The sequence below is a fragment of the Centrocercus urophasianus genome, unplaced genomic scaffold (genome assembly GCF_019232065.1).
Source record: "Centrocercus urophasianus isolate 14NV4802_14NV808 unplaced genomic scaffold, USGS_Curo_1.0 seq_9, whole genome shotgun sequence".
NCBI lineage: Eukaryota > Metazoa > Chordata > Aves > Galliformes > Phasianidae > Centrocercus > Centrocercus urophasianus.
In genome coordinates, this window is record NW_024885532.1 from 26284870 (window position 1) to 26303129 (window position 18260).

Here is an 18260-nt window from a genome sequence, read left to right on the forward strand (position 1 = left end):
ATTGACTGATTGAATGTTAACATTTTAGGCCCAAACATAAATAGTAAATAGTTTAGTAAATATTTAGTGTTTATACACATAGACTTGTATGAGGACATTAGATGTGTAGTGCCAGAACTACAGAGTTGTTCTTTCAGATTCATGGAGATTAGAAACCAAGGAATAACTGGGTTAGAATCTGAGATACTATTTCTTATATTATTGAGTTTTGAAGCTTTGTAGTGGTATGCCTAGAAATAGATTTCTTTAGATAACTCCAGATATTTTTTCATTGCGTTTTCACAGAATTGTGAGACTGGTTAAGCCTTCAGAGAGGATAAATTTAATTTTACTGAATTTGCTAAGATGCACTCTTCTCTATACTTGCACCCCTGAGAAAAATAAATACGCCTCTTCCAGATCAACATTCCGACTTTAGATCTGCAGAAATCTGTTCTTGTGGGATATATTGTCTGGAAAAGAAAACAAAAAGAAATTTCTACAACAAATATTTAAGTATTGCACCAACACATCTAGGAAAGATACTAAGTCAAACAAGACCAGTGTAAGTGCAGAGGGTAAAAACATTTGTCTTCCCAAGACTTTCATCTTAGCTTTTGTAAAAATAGATGAAACAAACACAGACTACAGGCCATATTAAATATCCATGAAAACTCTTGGTAGTAGCTACCATTATGGCTAGAATCAATGTCTACCCTCTGACTGCCTTACTGTTCTCTCTGTTCTGCAAACAGTATTAACATTCGGTGAGTGATTATTACCTTTTGCTGCAGCACTGGAAAATCATCACAAAAAGGGCTGAGACTCAGACTATTCAAGGCAGTAAGTACCTGGCTCATGCTGGGACCTGTCTATTAGATCTGTCACTGAGTTTTCAGGCTTGAAAAACCCTTCAACGTCTGTGAAAATTTTTCTTTCAGGGCGCAAAGGTATTCCTAGTGGAACTGCTGAAGCATTAAAAAGACATGCTAGATGCAAACCTTCAAGGTGATTTAAATTTCCCTTTAACACATAGAAATCAGAATTAGAATTAAGGTAAACACTGCGGAATGTGTGTTAGCAAGTGAGGTCAGTAGCTGTGAACTGCATTATATTAAGCCTGCTTGATTAAACAGATTAGACAGAATGAATCTTTATTAAACAAACAAACAAAGAAAGAACAAAACAAAACAAAACAAAGCAAAAAAAAGCAAAACAAACAAACAAAAAAAACCCACCTTATTAAGAGTACCACAGGGAGAAGTATGGAAGTACGGTAACTGTAACCAGCATTTGCACTGGATGTTTTTCCGTTACTTCTTTAGAAGTTGTCTTTTGTGCTTCCTTGATGATATTCACATGCTACCACAAAGAGCACAATACAGTGCTCTTTATGAAGGCTCATTATGAAACAGATTTTTATTTAAACAGATCTTTTTTCCTTTTTTTCAAAAAAAAAAAAAAACACAAAAAACCTTTTTCTTAAATAAACAGAAGCGTCTTTTTCTTCTGAAAGCTCTTAAATTTCCTCATTGTTCTGAGTTCTGTATTTCTGAATTCAAGTCTGCTGACATTGCCTGAGCATTCTCACCCCCCAAAAATGAGTAGATAATCAGGAGGGACATTAACAAAAATAAGCCCAACAAAAAGCAGTAGAAGTAATCACAGGAATACTTCTTTGGTGTCTATTTCCAGTGAGTATCTTCATGTTGTTTCTTTGTCATCCAGTAAGTCCAAAAGATCCATTTCTGTAAGATAAATTCTCAGACAGTGGTCAACTAACTTCAGGGAGGAAAAAAAAGAAAAGAAAGGAAAGGAAAAAAAAAAGAGAGAAAGTAAAAAACCTGTCCTGTGTGATGTCTGTTTCATCACATAAGAATTGTGCAAGCAGTCAATTAATACAGTTAATAAGGAGTGCTCAGCAATCTGGGGCAGCTCCACTGATCTGTTACTTCTTAAAATGAATCTCTGCATACTGAATAACACAGGGAGCTTGAATCAAGTCATTGATTCTCTGTTGATGAGTTTTCCACTCCAATATACTTTGGAGACATTGATCACATTATAAAGCAGCCCTTCACTAAATTGCATCTTTTTATGTCCTCTCAAGTGTGCTTGCACACCTCGACTCCTGTTTTAAACCATCATTTCACAGACTTACTAAAATGAAGAAGCCTCCTGCTCTACCCACCTGCTTCTACCATGAGCTGTGAAAGCCTCCCACATTCCTTACTTCATGTTACAATTAAAGCAAATATTTGAAATACAAATGCTCTCTGCTTCTCCTTTTGTACTCTCTTATTGCTCCTCTGTCAATTTTCTATCACTCTTCTGCACTGCCTAAGAAGACCTTGAGTCATTATTGAAAATTGTTTTTCTACTTTTTCACTCAAGATGTTGGCTTAGGCCCTTCAGAAAAAAAGAAAAAAAAGAAAAAAAAAGAAGGATAGTTACTCTGACAGTAATGTCTCCTAATGTATTCTGTTGGCCCATGACTTTAGAGGTGGATGTTGGTGGTGTGGCAGAAGAGGTGGAACCTTCCCACCAATATTGCATTGCATTTTGTTGCTGTGTGACAGGTGGCAGCAGAGGGGTAGTCTGGCAAAATGGTATCTGACATGGAAGTGTGTATGTAGCAAAGATGTGTCACTGAATTCCTCCATGTGGAAAAAATGGCACCCACTGACATTCACTGATACTCACAGAATGTTTATGGAGACCAAACAGTGGATGTGAGTACCGTGAAATGGTGGGTGGTGTGTTTCAGCAGTGGTGATAGCAATGTGAAAGACAAGAAATGTTCTGGATGCAGATTTTTACAAGCATGGCATGCAAGTTCTCGTTCACCACTGATGCAAATGCACAGCTAATGGTGGTGACTATGTTGCTGAGATTTCTCCTTATCAAATAGTGCTATTGTGATCTTTATATCAGATGTAAATTCCTTGGAAATAAATAGGAAGCATTACTTCCAGAGCAACCTATGTATTAGTCTTAAGCTACTTTGTTCCCTGGCCATGGCTCTGTGAAGGGCCTGCATAGCCGTCAGAGTTGCCAGCAGATCCTCTACTCCTTAGTGTACCTTGCCTGCTCTCTGTGCTCACACCTTTGTGATCTCTGGCAGATGTCCTTGAACTACAACTATTCGCTCCTGAAGAAGATGCGTTTCAGTCTGGTTTACCCATCCCTTGGTTGCTGCTCTGTCCCCTAAAAAGATTATCATGCTGGAACTAGCTTACAACTAACACATCATGTTCTTATTGTTTTAGATCAGTCAGCATGGCTCCAGGTATAGGAGGGCTGTTCCCTCTGCAGCCCTTACCTGCTGCCAAACCCCAAATGGCATATTTTGAGATTACACCCACAGACCCTCACAGAAATGTCCTCTGTTCTGTCTACCTCGCACAACTGAGCCAAGAACTTCAGCAAAGTGACAGAATAAAATTCAGTCCTCGATACCAACATCCTCTCTGTAGACAACCCAAAGTAGGTTAAAACTCAGCAACACAGCTACCAGAAATGAGCAGAAGGATGAGTTCATATTTTTCCTATCAGTCAACTGTTTGCTTGAAAACAAATAGCAAACCAAATGCAACACACCGTGCTTCTGCTAAGACGCTTGCTACATCTCCCCACCCCCGTCATGATGACTACTCTACAGACCTGCTGAAATCCCACAAATCAGCCAGACTGCAAGGTAGTGGGAAGAACTTTTAGAATGATTGGAACTTGTACAGTTAGATGTAGTTTAGACTACTTTTCTGTCGTGCCTATTATTCTTCAAATCATTTGTTCAAGGCTTCTGAGACTTTGACAATCTTGAAGGAAAGCTGGCTGTGAAGAAGAAAAATTCTGAGGTAGGAGGTTGGAACTGCCATGATTTTACTCAAAATGCTACCTAGAGCTTCAAAATTAATTACACATCCACATATTTAATTTAGAGCATATTGTCTTGAGGCAGCTCACAAGACCTTCTGACCTATTAGTAGGAGAGGGGTAGACAGATACCCTTCTGCCTTTCCTTCGGTGGCTGATGTAGGAAGGAGTTGCCCTGGAGCCCTGAGAGGCACAGCTGAGAACTCTGCCACTCCCAGCACCAAGCATGCCTTTCAAACCTCTCCAGTTTTTGTTTCCAGCTTTGAGAAAATTACTCTGATTGGGCTGAAAACAAAAGTCAAAGTAGAAGTCTACTCAAATCTGAACAGTGGCTCTTACAATGCACGGCTGTTAGGAAATTCACTGGGAATATATTCAGATCTCCTACTAGGGTTGTTCAGTGTACTTCTTCAGTTGATGATCAGTATAAAGGTGCTACTTGAATCTATTGACAGCATGAAGAATGGAGATTTGGAAGATTTGGAAGATATAGGACTGTAAGACTGCCCTGCTGATCCCATATAGACAATCCAGTCTATGTTAGGAACCAAAGTGGTGCTTGGAAGAACAGTCATCTGCCTACATACTTCTGTTTGTTCTTTCCTCATTTGCTTACCCAATTGAAATCTGAAACCTCTCCATTGCTTTATTTGTATACATTTGAAAAGAATGGAGCCCTCATCTTGTTTGTTGGTGTAGTGAGACAAATTTATGTTTGTGTACGTTTATGTTGTGTCTGTATGTTTGTGATCATAGCTATTAATTAAAACAAACAAACAAACAAAAACCCCAACAAAACACTGAATATTGAACATTACAAATCAAAAGAGTGAAGTAGAAGTGTGTGTGGAATCTGTAATCAGTTTTATCTTGTGTTTGCATGTTCTGCGATTACAGTTACATACATGGTATGTAGGAAATGCTATGTTCTGAAATGCAGTTTTGGTTCAAATCAGAGCAAAATGTTTTTTCCTAAGTTTTCTACAAAGCAGAAGTGAGAAACTAACATTCTTTTCCATAGCATTGGAGTTCTTTGGATAGTGCTTGATGAACCAGCTATTTTTTGAAAGAAGTATTTGTGGCTCAGCAAACATTTGTGGCTCAGGAACATTCTTTACAGACCTTCCCACCTGCCCAGTGCTAAGTTTGTTGCAACATTTAATTTCATAACAGCAATCAAACTAGCAAACAAACAAGCAAGCAAACAAAAACTCAAGGAGTCTGTGCAAAAACGTTGGATTGCATTTCTATTGGTGCAGAAGCATGCTGGCCAAAGACCTTAAGTGAGCCTTTCAGTTGGATTACAAGATCAGTGATAAATCTTTAGATGAAGAGATAAAAATTATTACTTCTGTTCCGTAGATTCCTCTTTACTTTACTGTTATTTTCTGGGATAATATCATCTTATGAAGTATTTAACCTGTATTTTACGCTGTAATACTGAGAGAAGGAATTTCCACCAAAATCATAAATGAAAAATTTCTATGTTTTCTGGGAAAACCTACCACCGGAAAAGGAAACTTGTTCAATAAAGTCAGCTGCTAAATAAAGAAACACCACAGTCATTAATTTACTATATGAAAAGATGAATTATCAGGATTAGCAGTGGAATACTGGACTTCCTCAGGAGAAAACCTTGTTTGGTCTCCAAGCTGTTCCCTCCGTTACTCCTGCTTTCACCCCAAATCTTGCCAATTGAACCAGGCTGACAAGAACAAAATGCGGGACTTCAATATACTTTTTTTTTTTTTTTTTTTTTTTTTTTTAATATATATTCAAATAATGAACAAATATAGCAACAAGACAAGGAGAAATGTCTTTAAACTGGAAAAGGGGAGATTTAGACTAGATATTAGGAAGAAATTCTTGACTGTGAGGGTGGTGAGACACTACAGCAGGTTGTTCAGAGAGGTCGTGGATGCCCTCTCCCTGGAAGCATTCAAGGCCAGGCTGGATGGGTCTTTGAGCAATCTGGTCCAGAGGGAGGAGTCCCTGCCTATAGCAGGGGGTTGAAACTCCATGTTCTTAAAGGTCCCTTCCAACCCAAGCCATTTGATGATTCATTCTATGAAGGCTTACCTTTTACTGTGTACATCTTAATACATCTTAACACCTACTTGGGCCACATGCTGTCTCTAATTGTTTTCTTCTTCACTCTCTAGAGTGCCATTTTGATACCTAGGGACATTAACATTCTACTCTGTGGGATTAGGCATTATCACACCTGTCTTCCATAATTAGTCTAAGACTGCAGGTAGTTTCTCAGTAGTTCAAAGTAATCCAGATAGCCTGGAAGTCTTCTGCACAACTATTGGCCTTTAATTCCTGCTTAGCATGCCGCAAGAATTCTGTCACTAATTTCCATTTCTATATTTCAGCCTGAGTGACAGCATTTTCAGAGTCCCACTCAAAAGTTCTCTTGTTGATCAATATGAACCTTACACCAGGGTGCGTATAAAATATATTCCTGTGATTACAGAACCCTGAAGACAAATGGTTATATATGCTGCCAACACTGTCTACTCATTAGTTTCTCAAAAGTATAAAGCATTAACCCAAATAGAGCTAAAGGCAAGCAAACAGGAGACAATATAATAAGGAAATGCATTATTTTTTTTCCTTGTACATTTTCATGAAAGGCTCTGAAAACTCTGAAGAGCTTTCCTGTAAACAGGCTCAGTAGCTGTCTAATAGCACCAGGATTTTGACAGGACCCTGAAATGTAGCAATCCCTACAGTGGCTTACAGAAATAATTAGTAGTACCATGCAATGATGTAAACCAACAAAATCTGAGACAAAAAGGGTTTTGTTGACAGGCAATACATGCATTTTCACACACACAAAAAAATGTTTTGAAGAACAAATCGGTGAACAGATCTGATCAAGAACATTTCTCCTTAGCAGCTGGCGCTCAGCTTGCTCCTGACTGGCAGGGCTAGGCTCTCAGCAGCAGAAGCTAAGCACTGCCATCTCTGATTAGGAATATTGCTACTGCAGCTGCTAGCCTTGGGTGCCTTTTCAAGTGCCTGGGATATTCCTGGAGGTTTGAACACAAGGAGTAGCCTGAACACAAGTGACAAGGAGGGCAGCAGTGGCCTAGAGTGGAATTGCACTATTGAGGGTTGAATTGGAAATCTAGAATGGCTATCATAGCAATCTTCAGTGTATGTCTGAAGGAACTAATGATCCTCGTGTTCACTGGATTCAGTGGGAGCAGATCAAGTACATCGTCATAAATTTAAAAAAAAAAAAAAAGTGAAGTCTCCTACTAAACTCTTTGTGACTTCTAAAAAAATATTAGTATGAATGGTCTAATGCTTTTTGGAATATTTATGCTTGCTTACAAAAATTTCTAGTTCACTTTGTGTTTAAGTTAATATTATCTCCAATAAATAAGTGACCATTTGAGCACTGTGTTAGTGTTTTTATATATATACATACATATATAAAATATATTACCCATTTTCCTTTATTTATAAAAACAGATGCCTCAGAATCTTCCCTTAAAGGCACTGAACTTCTGCATAGGTGCAAGAATCTGCTTCCAAAGAACTCTTTTTTGTTCTTCAGTCATCAAGCTTCCTTCCATTATTCTTTCTTATAGGGTACCTTATCACTTGAGTTTTTAGACACTATTATCACCCTTAGCCGTCATACAAAGGATGTGTTTTCTATTTTGTATTTTAGTTGAGAATTAAAAATGTAAAACCTCACTATCTGGCAACCAGATGATGCAATGGGTTTATTTTAGATTTTGGTTAAATTGAAAGTTTAATGTGCCTTAAATCACAAAATGAAAAATGTTTCTACAGATGTTTACAATACAAATACAGTCTAGTGTAGAAATATACTGAAGTTTTAAGCTGGCTGACTTCTTGCATAAGTTCCTGATTCTGTATACAATGGAATAATCCAGTGGTCAGTCTGCCTTGGCACAGAGCTGGATTTATCAGGCTATTCACATGATGGATGTGAGTGTTCTGCACTGCAGCCTGTACTGTGTTACAGCAAATAAACAGCAACAGCCAGTGCATCCATTTTTTCTTTCTAGTCTTACAAGCAGTATTGAGAAGGAGGTGGTTTGTGACACATTTTTTCATGTTGCTGGAAGAGAAGGCCATCTTCTGCAGAAACTGCTTTTTAAGGTGATGTCCATTGCAAATGACTATGCTGCAGCTTGCTGATAGCAGACAGCTCTGAGTGATGACTCCTTAGTCTATATACAAGCTACTTACCCATGAACACTGTGTCCACCTGACCCGCTGCTGTTGCTTGTACGGGAATCTCAGGCTGAAGCTCTGGCATACAGACACTTGTGATGCTATGGTGTTCCTCCAGGTCAGGTACATACAGCCATCCCTACACTCTCCCTACAGACTTCTGTGAGGAAAGCCTCGATCCATACAGATGTTTAGAAAAGTTTAATGCAATGAGCAAAAGTTTGGGTTGTTTTTTGTTTGTTTGTTTTTTCATTCTGGGCCACCCAAGTGATCTGCTGAATTTTGCCATGTACTGCGTCTGTGTCTCCCTTTCTTTTCTTCTTTCCTCCTTTCTAAACACTCTGCTTGCTGCCAAGGAAACCTGCTGAAGGAACTTCTGCAGGCTTGCACGTGGCTCCTGTTGCTAAGGAAACTACTGACATCGCCTGCAGACCTCCAGTGCAGAGCTCTTTTATGCAGTTGTGCATTTCAGGACTGAGAGCCACATGGGTGAAAAGGCTACAGAGAAAACAGAATTGCTAGTTTTCATTTTGTTTGATATTGTGAAGGTCTTCAGCATTTTGTGCCTGAGGCTCATTTTCCGTACCACAGCAAAGAAAATATTTCTTGTGTTTTCTTATCAATGCTGAGTGCCTGTGTTTGCAACCATTTGAAAAGTAATTAATCAAGCAGCCTGTAACTGCCACATCCAATTGCCTTCATTCTCATCCTGAGTTATTTTGAAGAGAGAAATGGGTGGGAAGCATAAACAGATGTCATATGTTTAGAAATGCAAGTGGTGATTCTTCAATAGTTTTTTTGTAAATCTGTCTAGCTGGCAAAATAAATAAATAAATAAATAAATAAATAAATAAAGCATAGCAACTTTCTAAGAACAATAGAAGTATACATATTGCTATTTTTGACTCCCAGAAGAACTGGATTTTGCATATTCATTAGTTGATCTTCATGGGCTTCTCATCAGTTATGTATAGACACATTAAGCTTTTGACCTCTTACCCACTTCAGCTACACACAAAATGCTCTCCTTCTAGCTAGCTTAGCCAATGTTTTTATACTAATGTTGTAAAGATTCAAAACTAATTACTCAAATGAATTATTGATCAGAAATAAATTGAAATCAAAGGGAATTACCAATTTAAAATATGAAACAAACAAAGTTTTATATAGCAAACCAGTGTATTCGGTACATATCCTGAGTGTTTCCTCTTGTAATAGGTACAAGGATTCTTAATCCACTCCTGAGCACTATTTGCAGCATGCAAAGTCTGATCATACACTTCTTTATAGCCCTCTCTTGGCCTCGGTCTTTGAGGCACTTGGTACAAATGCTAATACTACTCGAGCCAGAATGCTACACATTTTTTGAGACTGGACAAATAAAAAGCAGCTGCATAAATTAATGACTCATACAGAGGATTTTATGGGATTTGGGATTATACTGGCAGCAGAAAGGAAAACAGCAGCTGGCAATTAACTGAAAGCCCAGCTTTTACCATCCCTTTTCAAAAAGTAGTTGAGGTTGCAGTGTGTCCATACTAATACTGACCACATTATCATAGAATCATTAAGGTTGAAAAAGACCACTGAGATCATCCAGTCCAACCACCCACCCATCCCCACCACGCGCACTAACCATGTACCTCAGCGCCACATTCATATGGTTCCTGAACACCTCCAGAAACAGTGCCTCCACCACCTTCCTCATGAAAACAATTCAGCAACGTATCCAGCATTTCTCTGCTTACCAGCTGCAAAACTAAGGATTTAGTCACATCTTATCTATGCGTTCACCGTGAGCAATTAGTTCGTGAGTAAGACTCATTGCTGATAATTTTGGACACATATTTGAAATACTGTTCTACAGTTTTTCATGTCCATCCTCCCAAAACCATGCTGGAGTATTCCCTTGTTACAACTCAGTGATGCATGGGAACTGTGAAGAGTGAGAAAAAGCTTATAGATCTAGCAGGATTCTAGCATTTTGAAAGAACACCTTTGAAATTTAGAGCGTTCATATCAAAATGAGGCCTGTGCTGGAAATATCTGACTTCTTTTCCTCTTCTCCTTTAGGTATGCTTCCTGTGCCACAGGGGTCCTTAAATAATCAGAATTTTTTTTTTTTTTTTTTTTTTTTTTTTTTAAACTGTGGGAAACAAACCAACCAACCAAAATTATATCCTCCAGAGAATCATGAAAACGGAAAAAAGAAGGAGCCCATAATTTCACTATAAATCTAGAAAAGACAGTAAGACTGTTAATTTAAAGAATAATTTGAAGTAGTGTCACATCTTTGGTTGAGATCAGACAGTGGACTTTACATAGCTTGGCCCATCGTAACTTGTATGGATTAAAAAAACAAACAAACAAACCACAAAACAGAGGACAGGAGAGTCTTTTATCTTATCATCTAAACTCAATTAGGCTCATGACAAGAGATGTTACCTTCAGCAAAAATAGGGCAGGGTGGATTTCGAGTCAGAAGTGAGAGCCTGTATTCTCCCTTTTATTTCTTTTTCCACTTTCCTTTAAATCAGGAGCAAGTAGACGTCTGTAGAGTTTGAAGTGCAAAGCCATATTCTGGATCTAGTAACTGAAGCAATATAGTACATAATGTAAGACTGTAATTGGCACCTGAAAGTTCATTATGCTCTTGGTGCTGCTCTGTCTATGACAGGATGACAAACAAAAAAGAGATCACTGGTATTTGAGTAGTAGAATAATGCAAAATGTTATTAAAACAACAACAACAATAACAACAACAACAACAAAACAAACAAACAAAAAAAAACTCCACAGGGATCTGCTTAAAGACTTGCCGTTGTTGCTTTTTACTGCTTCAAAAAAGACAAATGACTTCAGTGGTAAATACCGTGTAGTTTATTCAAATAGGATGCTTTCCAGCAAAAGAGAAAAAAAAACCATGTGTATACTCACAGCCACAATTCAGAGAAGAAATGACACTATAGCAAGAAATAGTTCAACAAGATTAGGTGTTGCAAACCTACCAGAAAGGACAAGAATTCTCCCAGGGAAGCTGGTAGTCCTTCACCTCTACACTCTTCAAAATTCACACAGCAACTGAAGTGACTCCACCTGAACCTGGCAGAGGGCCTTTAACTCAGTCAAGCATCACTTTCTAATTAGACTGCATCGTGGACTCACTGAAGTGCAACACTTTCTTACTCCTCATGATCCAAGAGCATCTTAAAAATGGAATTTAAAACAGCTGTGAATTGGCAGAGTTGGGAACTGGTTTGTATTTATACCTAATGAAAAGCAGGTGTTTTTTTCTGAGGAACTTCCAGCATGGATAATTTTCCCAATAATGATTTACCCTGCTATTTATTTTTCATGATTTTAAAAAATACAATCATTTTACTCATCTGTAAGAGCTGATTTTTGTTTTTCATGCACCCCTCCAAAGCAAAAATCCATTTTCACAACTTATAAAACTGTGGTATCTTCAATATTTGTAGGGAAAAAAGAAAAACAAAAAACAAACAACCCACAAATCCTGTGAATACTAAACCAGGTGCTTCTGAACTTCCCTGGTTAGGGGCAAGCAATAGTTATAGCTACAGTTACTTTTGCATGATTTATGTCAGAACTTGGTAAGTCATAAGAACAGATCACACAATGGCAATAGGCAAGTGTTTTTTCTCTGAGGAAGCAGAGCTACTTACAGGTAGAACTGGAAATGAAAGAACTGTTACTGTGGTTGAAGTAGGAGAAGAAAAAATACCAATATTTGACTTGTACATGATTATTTTCTTCTTCTGATCTTTCAGCTCTTTAAAGATAAACATTTTAAAGGGCTTGGAGATTATTCATGTTGCAACACTGGTAAATATGAAGCTGCTATTATGAAAAAAAACTATTTAACCATTTCAAAAAATGTTCTGAAAGTTGAGATGAAACATCTATTATCAGAGCCCTACGACCCAGAACTCTATTGCTTCCCTTAGCAAAGAAGTATTTAACACAGCTTACTAGATATTTGTATCTTTTTAGTAACTGCAAACAACTAATACTGAAATAGTGTTAATCTGTCAGGTCAGAATGCTCAAACTCTGAGCAGATCACAGAATCACAGCATGGTTGAGGTGGAAAAGGACCTCTGGAAGTCATCTGTCTTAGCCCATTCCCCATAAGGGACACCTAGAGAAGGGTGCCTAGGGCTGTGTCCAGGCAACTCTGGAAGATCCCCAAGGAGGAGACCCCACAGCCTCTGGGCAATGGGCAGTGAAGTGCTCCTGGTGTTCAGAGGGAACCTCCTGTGCTCCAGTTTGTGCCTATGGCCTCTGGTCCTGGCACTGACCTCCACTAATAGAGCCTAACTTGATCCTCTTTGCACCCTCCCTCAGGTATTTATGGGTACTGATGAGAGCCCCCTGAGTCTCCTCTTCACTAGATGAGCAGTCCCAGTTCTAAGACTCTTTTCGCAAGAGGTTCTCCAGTGCATTCACCATCTTCATAGCCCTTCACCAAACAGTTCTCTCTTGTACTGGGGGCCCAGAATTGGACATTACTCCAGGTGTGGCGTTTTGACTAAGGAGGAGAGGGCAAAGAACACCTCCCTCAACATGCTGGCAATATTCTTTCTAACACAATCAAGGATACCATGAGTCTTACTCTCCACAAAGTTCTTCCATTGAGATGAATGGCAGGTCTATCACTAGTATTTGGATAGGAAGCAGGTGTTACCATAGTGAAAATGTCCAGGAACAGACTGATGTTTGTTCATGAAGTATCATTTGTCTAAACATTATAAGAACTCCATACAAAGCAAAGTAGTCTGGCCTATCTTGTTAGGAGCAGCTTTGCAGAGGAAGAGGAGACATCTACACCACAGTATCTGTGAGGTAACAAGGACTCACTTTTGCCATAAACCAACAAAAATTATTGTGGAAAAAAAAAAAAAAAAAAAAAGCGTTGCAAACATTTTGGCTAGAAATGTTTTATTATTATTCTCACTGTTGCACTTATAAACATTAAAATGTGTTTAAAATCTGGGAAAAAATATATTTGATCCATTTTTGTTTTGTTTTCATGTGCAGTTGACAAACTCTTGCTCTCCCTAACCATAAGTCTTCTCAAGCTGGAGTCATAAGTCCTGCAGCAATCAAGGTAAGCAGGGGATAAAGTCAACTGGGAATTAGAGGATGACCAGGTAACAGCCAAGGATCCCATTCCTGAAAAGATTCCTACAAGTGTATCGGTGTTAACACTTTGGGATGTCTCACTTCAGTGACAATAATGACAACAGATACAGAATAACATCAATTGCTTCTCCCTCCCCTCTCTTTTTTTTAATCTGTTTTTTTTTTCTTTTTTTTTTTTTCACTTTTACTTTCCTTGAGTTAAATTAACCATGAATGAGCGTTAGTCTCACATTTCCACTTATAAAACTTTCCTTATGCCAACACTTCTGTTTGAGATCACACTTCAGAACTGCACCCAGCTGGTTTAACTGGGAGGATTTCACTTCCCTCCTAGTGGTGTATAACCACTAGTTCAGATGTAATGATTGTGCAGCTGCCCTATTTTCTCTATCGTAGTATATGGTCTTTAAAACAGTAACAAAAGTGTCCTTGACAGATGTCACAATTTATACACCTGCCTTCATGGGTTTACAGCGACTGGAATCTTTCTCTTTTTTGGAAGCTCTCATCATTTGCTGAATATGCTACATTCTGTGTCTCTGTAAATACACAGGTTTGAGCAACGAGATGATGACAACCTCGAAATACAGCAGTACTTCCTGAAGAGGTGGAAGTGATCAAAGCTCAGTTATTCCACCAAGCTGTTGTTTGCACTCCACTTAGGTTCAACCTTAGTTTGCTGCTGGATGCTCTCTCACTTCCTCTGCAGGACAGGGGAGAAAACAAGATGGAAAATGGGCTTTCCTAGAGGTGGCCCCAGCTTGGCAGGTGACTCAGCTGAGTCCTGCAGTGGGTTTGTTAGGAATTGACTTTGTTCAGCATGGAGAATCCTGGTCTCTTCATGAAATTCATGAAATTCTCTTCCCCAACTGCCAAAACTTTGCCACCTAAATCTTACAAAATGGATGAAAACTGCATCATAAAAGAACAAAGCAGAAGACATAGATAACATTGCAAAAACAGAAATATTGCAGTGAGAGTGAACAGAATCCCACGATCTTCCACCTTCCTGATGTTAATTGCCCTGCACATCTTGTCTGCTCCTCTCCTAAACTCATAGACTATACTGTTTCCTTCTCATATCAGACACTATACATGGAATCTTATTTTTCTTCTTTTTTTTTTTTTTTTTTTGTTGTTGTTGTTGTTGTTGTTGTTCTACCTTGCTTAAGAAAATTACTGTGAAATATTATTTTCACTGTATGTACATTTTAGCAGCTCTAAAGATTGGAGAAGTAAATTCTTTTTTAACAAGAACAGATTTTAAGACAAAATCTTAATTATTTTTCTTATGTCGTAGATTAAACAGAATTTCACACAGTGACATCTTTCAAAATGTGAGATTTAGTTGAATAATTGTTTTGAGTTATGCATTTGAAATACTATCAAATTTAATATCTGAAACATATTTTTTTCATGTTTACTGCCAGTTTATCTTCATTTCAAGGCTTAGCTGGAGGCATTCCAGGAAGAATAAACCAGCCACAGTAATAACAGGAAGCTGCTTATGCAATCTGTCAACATTTATATTGGAAGTGAGTATTTTACAAGCAGTTAATCTCACCTGCATTATAGCTACAGAACTAAATATAGTTCCTAATTGGTTCAGACAGGTGCTAAAAATACGTTTCTTACTGTTTTTCTTTCCATTTTTAATGTAGGACATATGCTAAAATATACCATATTGGGAAAAAAAAAATGGCTTCCTTATTTTTTCAGTGACAATTTTGTTTATAGCCATGCTAGTACATTACCACTGAAGCAGAAGCTGAAATAAAATGCTGCTCTTTCTCTTAGTCAAGGTATTTCTCACCACTAGGTGATTTCTCTAAATATTAGGAAAGAAAAGTTTGTTTTTCAGCATGCACAGTTGAGTGTAGTGCTGTAGCAAACATAGCACAGTGGGTTATGGCATTGTTTTTCCTTTAGATCTTTATTCTCATTCCTGTTCACAGCATGTAACAATATAACATAGTGTAATATTTTTTTTTTTCCAGTTTTTCCAATGTACTTTGTTGCCATTCAGTCTGAATGGTAAACTATGGCAAGTGATGGATCCTTCTCTTGGAAAAAGCAGGGAAGGGATCAGGTTGAAGTGATATTAGGAGCTCATTTAAAAGCCATGCTGTCTGGAAAGAGATGATGGAGATGATCTTCTGCAAGAACAATGTAGCTGTCTGTACTGTGTATCTAGAGTACGATGGTATGAGAGCAGGAAACCATGAAGAGGTCAATGTTATCCAGCTAGCACAACTCCCACCCACACTTTTGTGTGGTTTCAAACTGATGCTAGGATGAGATGTGTGCTATCCTTCACACTCTATAAGTAATTGAGTTGCTCCTGATTGCAAGGCAACCCCTAAATTTTAGGTACTTCACCAGTGGTGATCATGCCATGAGATTATAAGGATATGTTTACACAGTAAGCTAAACAGCAAAATGGCTTCAAGTTTAGGCCAAGTGGCATGGAACAACTGCCTCTATATTCACAAACTTCTTTACCTTCCAAAAATCCCTTTTAGAAATTGTCCCTGATCTTTTCTGACTTCCAGACTCTCCAGGAAATGTCTCAGAGGTGATTAGATGGCACAGGTAGAATTTATGCCATCAACCATTCTAGTAGTCTAGAGGACATAAATTTCCATATTCAAGTGATGTTGCCTGATATCATTTAATTTGTTAATAGAATAAGACTTTGTTTTTCAATTGGGTACACATGAGCAGGACTTTGCTTCTATACAGAAATTTAGCCAGAATTCTGAATGGAAATAAAATACAAACACTGCAGGTGCAATGGGATTGTTGGAAGCAACTTGAGAAGAAAAAATAACAATGAGTTGTAAGTGAATAAAATTTGGAAAACTGAAAAACAAAGGGGACTGAAATGAGTTACTAGTAAAACAATGATTCCAGCAGGACTTCAGTGTGGTCAAGATTTCAGTCAGCTTCTGAAACTTTGGTATCCATAATTCACTTTATTATTATTATTATTATTATTATTATTATTTTAAGAAAAGAGCAAAGGAGAAAGAAATACTGCCTACCGTCTTTTAAGTGGAGCATGGAATAATAGTTCTGTACATTTTGGTATGTGTATGTGCAGAAATCTTTGCCCGAACTTTCATTTCTTGGGAATGTAAACCTAAATTATACCTGTGGGTTGAATTTTCTTAATGTACTCTGTTTTCCAGTCATTTCTGAAACACTCAGCTAATTTGTGGGAAGAAAAAGTGATGTGCTGTAGAAATACATAATAGAATGTGGTTTTTTTTTTTGTTGTTGTTGTTGTTTTTGTTGTTTTTTTTTTTTTTTTCCATGAAATGAGTGCTGTAGACTTGCAGGTTTTGCTGAAAAAAAAAAAAGGCAGGCTATGATGTTGCACGTAAATCTTCAGTCATACAACAGATGGGCAGAGTTAGCTAGTTACCTTAAGACAAACAAGAAAGCAAGATCACAAAAAGTAGGTGCCCCTTAGCAAAGAAAGACACTGTTCAAAATAGAGAATCCTGACCAATGTTTCTAGCAGTGCTTGATTTTGAAGTGATAGTTAATTAGGGATCATCAGAGTCTGACAAATTTAGTTTCTGTTTTTTCAATAAATTAGTTTTAGTAAAAAAAAAATACCTGTGTTTTCACATTCAGAAACCCAAAATTCAAGCAGGAAGGAATGATATTTTTTAATAACTAATTTAATATGAATAAGTGGGGATCTGTAACTGATATTTTTAAGGTGTGAAAATAAAGTTTTTATTTATAACAAGGAAATAATTTTCATACATATGGATTTTAAATGTAGTTTTTATGACATTGTGTTATGGTTTAACCCAGCAGGTGGCTGAGCACCATACAGCCATTTACTCACTCCTCATCATCCCACTGGGATGAAGGAGAGAGTCCAAAAAACAAAGTGGAACTCATAGGTTGAGATAATATTACTTAGTAAGACAGGGAAAAGGATAATTATTACAAATATATGTGTAAAAGTGTATACAACAAGCGATGCACAAGCAATTGCTCTCACCACCCCTCTATAGATGTCCATCTTTCCCCCTGAGCATCAAAAGAGAGCAAGAGCAACTCCCACCTCCCTCAAAACTCCTTCTGCATGTTGTTATATGGTACAGAATATCACTTTGGCCAGTTTAACCAAACTCTTGCTGAGAACTGCCTTGGCCCTGTACAACATTGCTTAGCAGTAACTATAAACGTCTATTTGTTATCAACATTGTTTTTTTCCTATGACCAAAACACAGCATCATACTAGACACTCTGAAGAAAACAATTCTGCCCTTGCTGAATTTTTTCCATCTGAATCTGACTCCAAAGTTTATATGTGAGTTGGTATCTCAAAAAAGGGTCAGAAAAATTGTGAAGAGCCTATAAGAATTAGAATAAAAGAACAATTCTGAGAAGAAAATTGAGTTAGGCTAGGTTCCTAAAACTCACAAGTATTTAAGACAGGATCATACTTTGGAAGTGCATGACTTTCTTCCTTCACTGGAAAGGGAGTTTCATTGTTTGATGTTTGATGGCTGTCTGCTACCTTCAACTGCTTTTAAATTAAATTTTAAAATCATTATCAGAAAACCACAGTTTCTTTTCAATGCAAGGAAGATCTTGCTGTAAACCCAATGGCAAAGTAAACCAATGAATAGTAGGATATCTACAAAAGGTGAGAAATAGTGTTAGCACACAGTGTGACATATATCAGCTGAGCCAGAATAACTTTATATGTGAAATCAGAAAAAGAAATCTTTTAGCAATCAAAACATGAAGCTCTATATGTGGTTTTGCAAAGCACTCAATGCAGTTTTCTTTAAACTGAGCTTAATGCATTATAACTAGTTCTTTCAATTTGTCTCTGACTCCAGATTGAACTCAGTGAAAGGGTTGACTTAGAAGGTGCTCTTTTTTGTGCTTTTATGTCTGCCTATAAGAACAGGCAAATGAGAAAACGTGAGTTAAAAGCATTAAAAGCATTATTAGCTGTATGCTTTTACCAGGAGGGAAAAAAAAAAA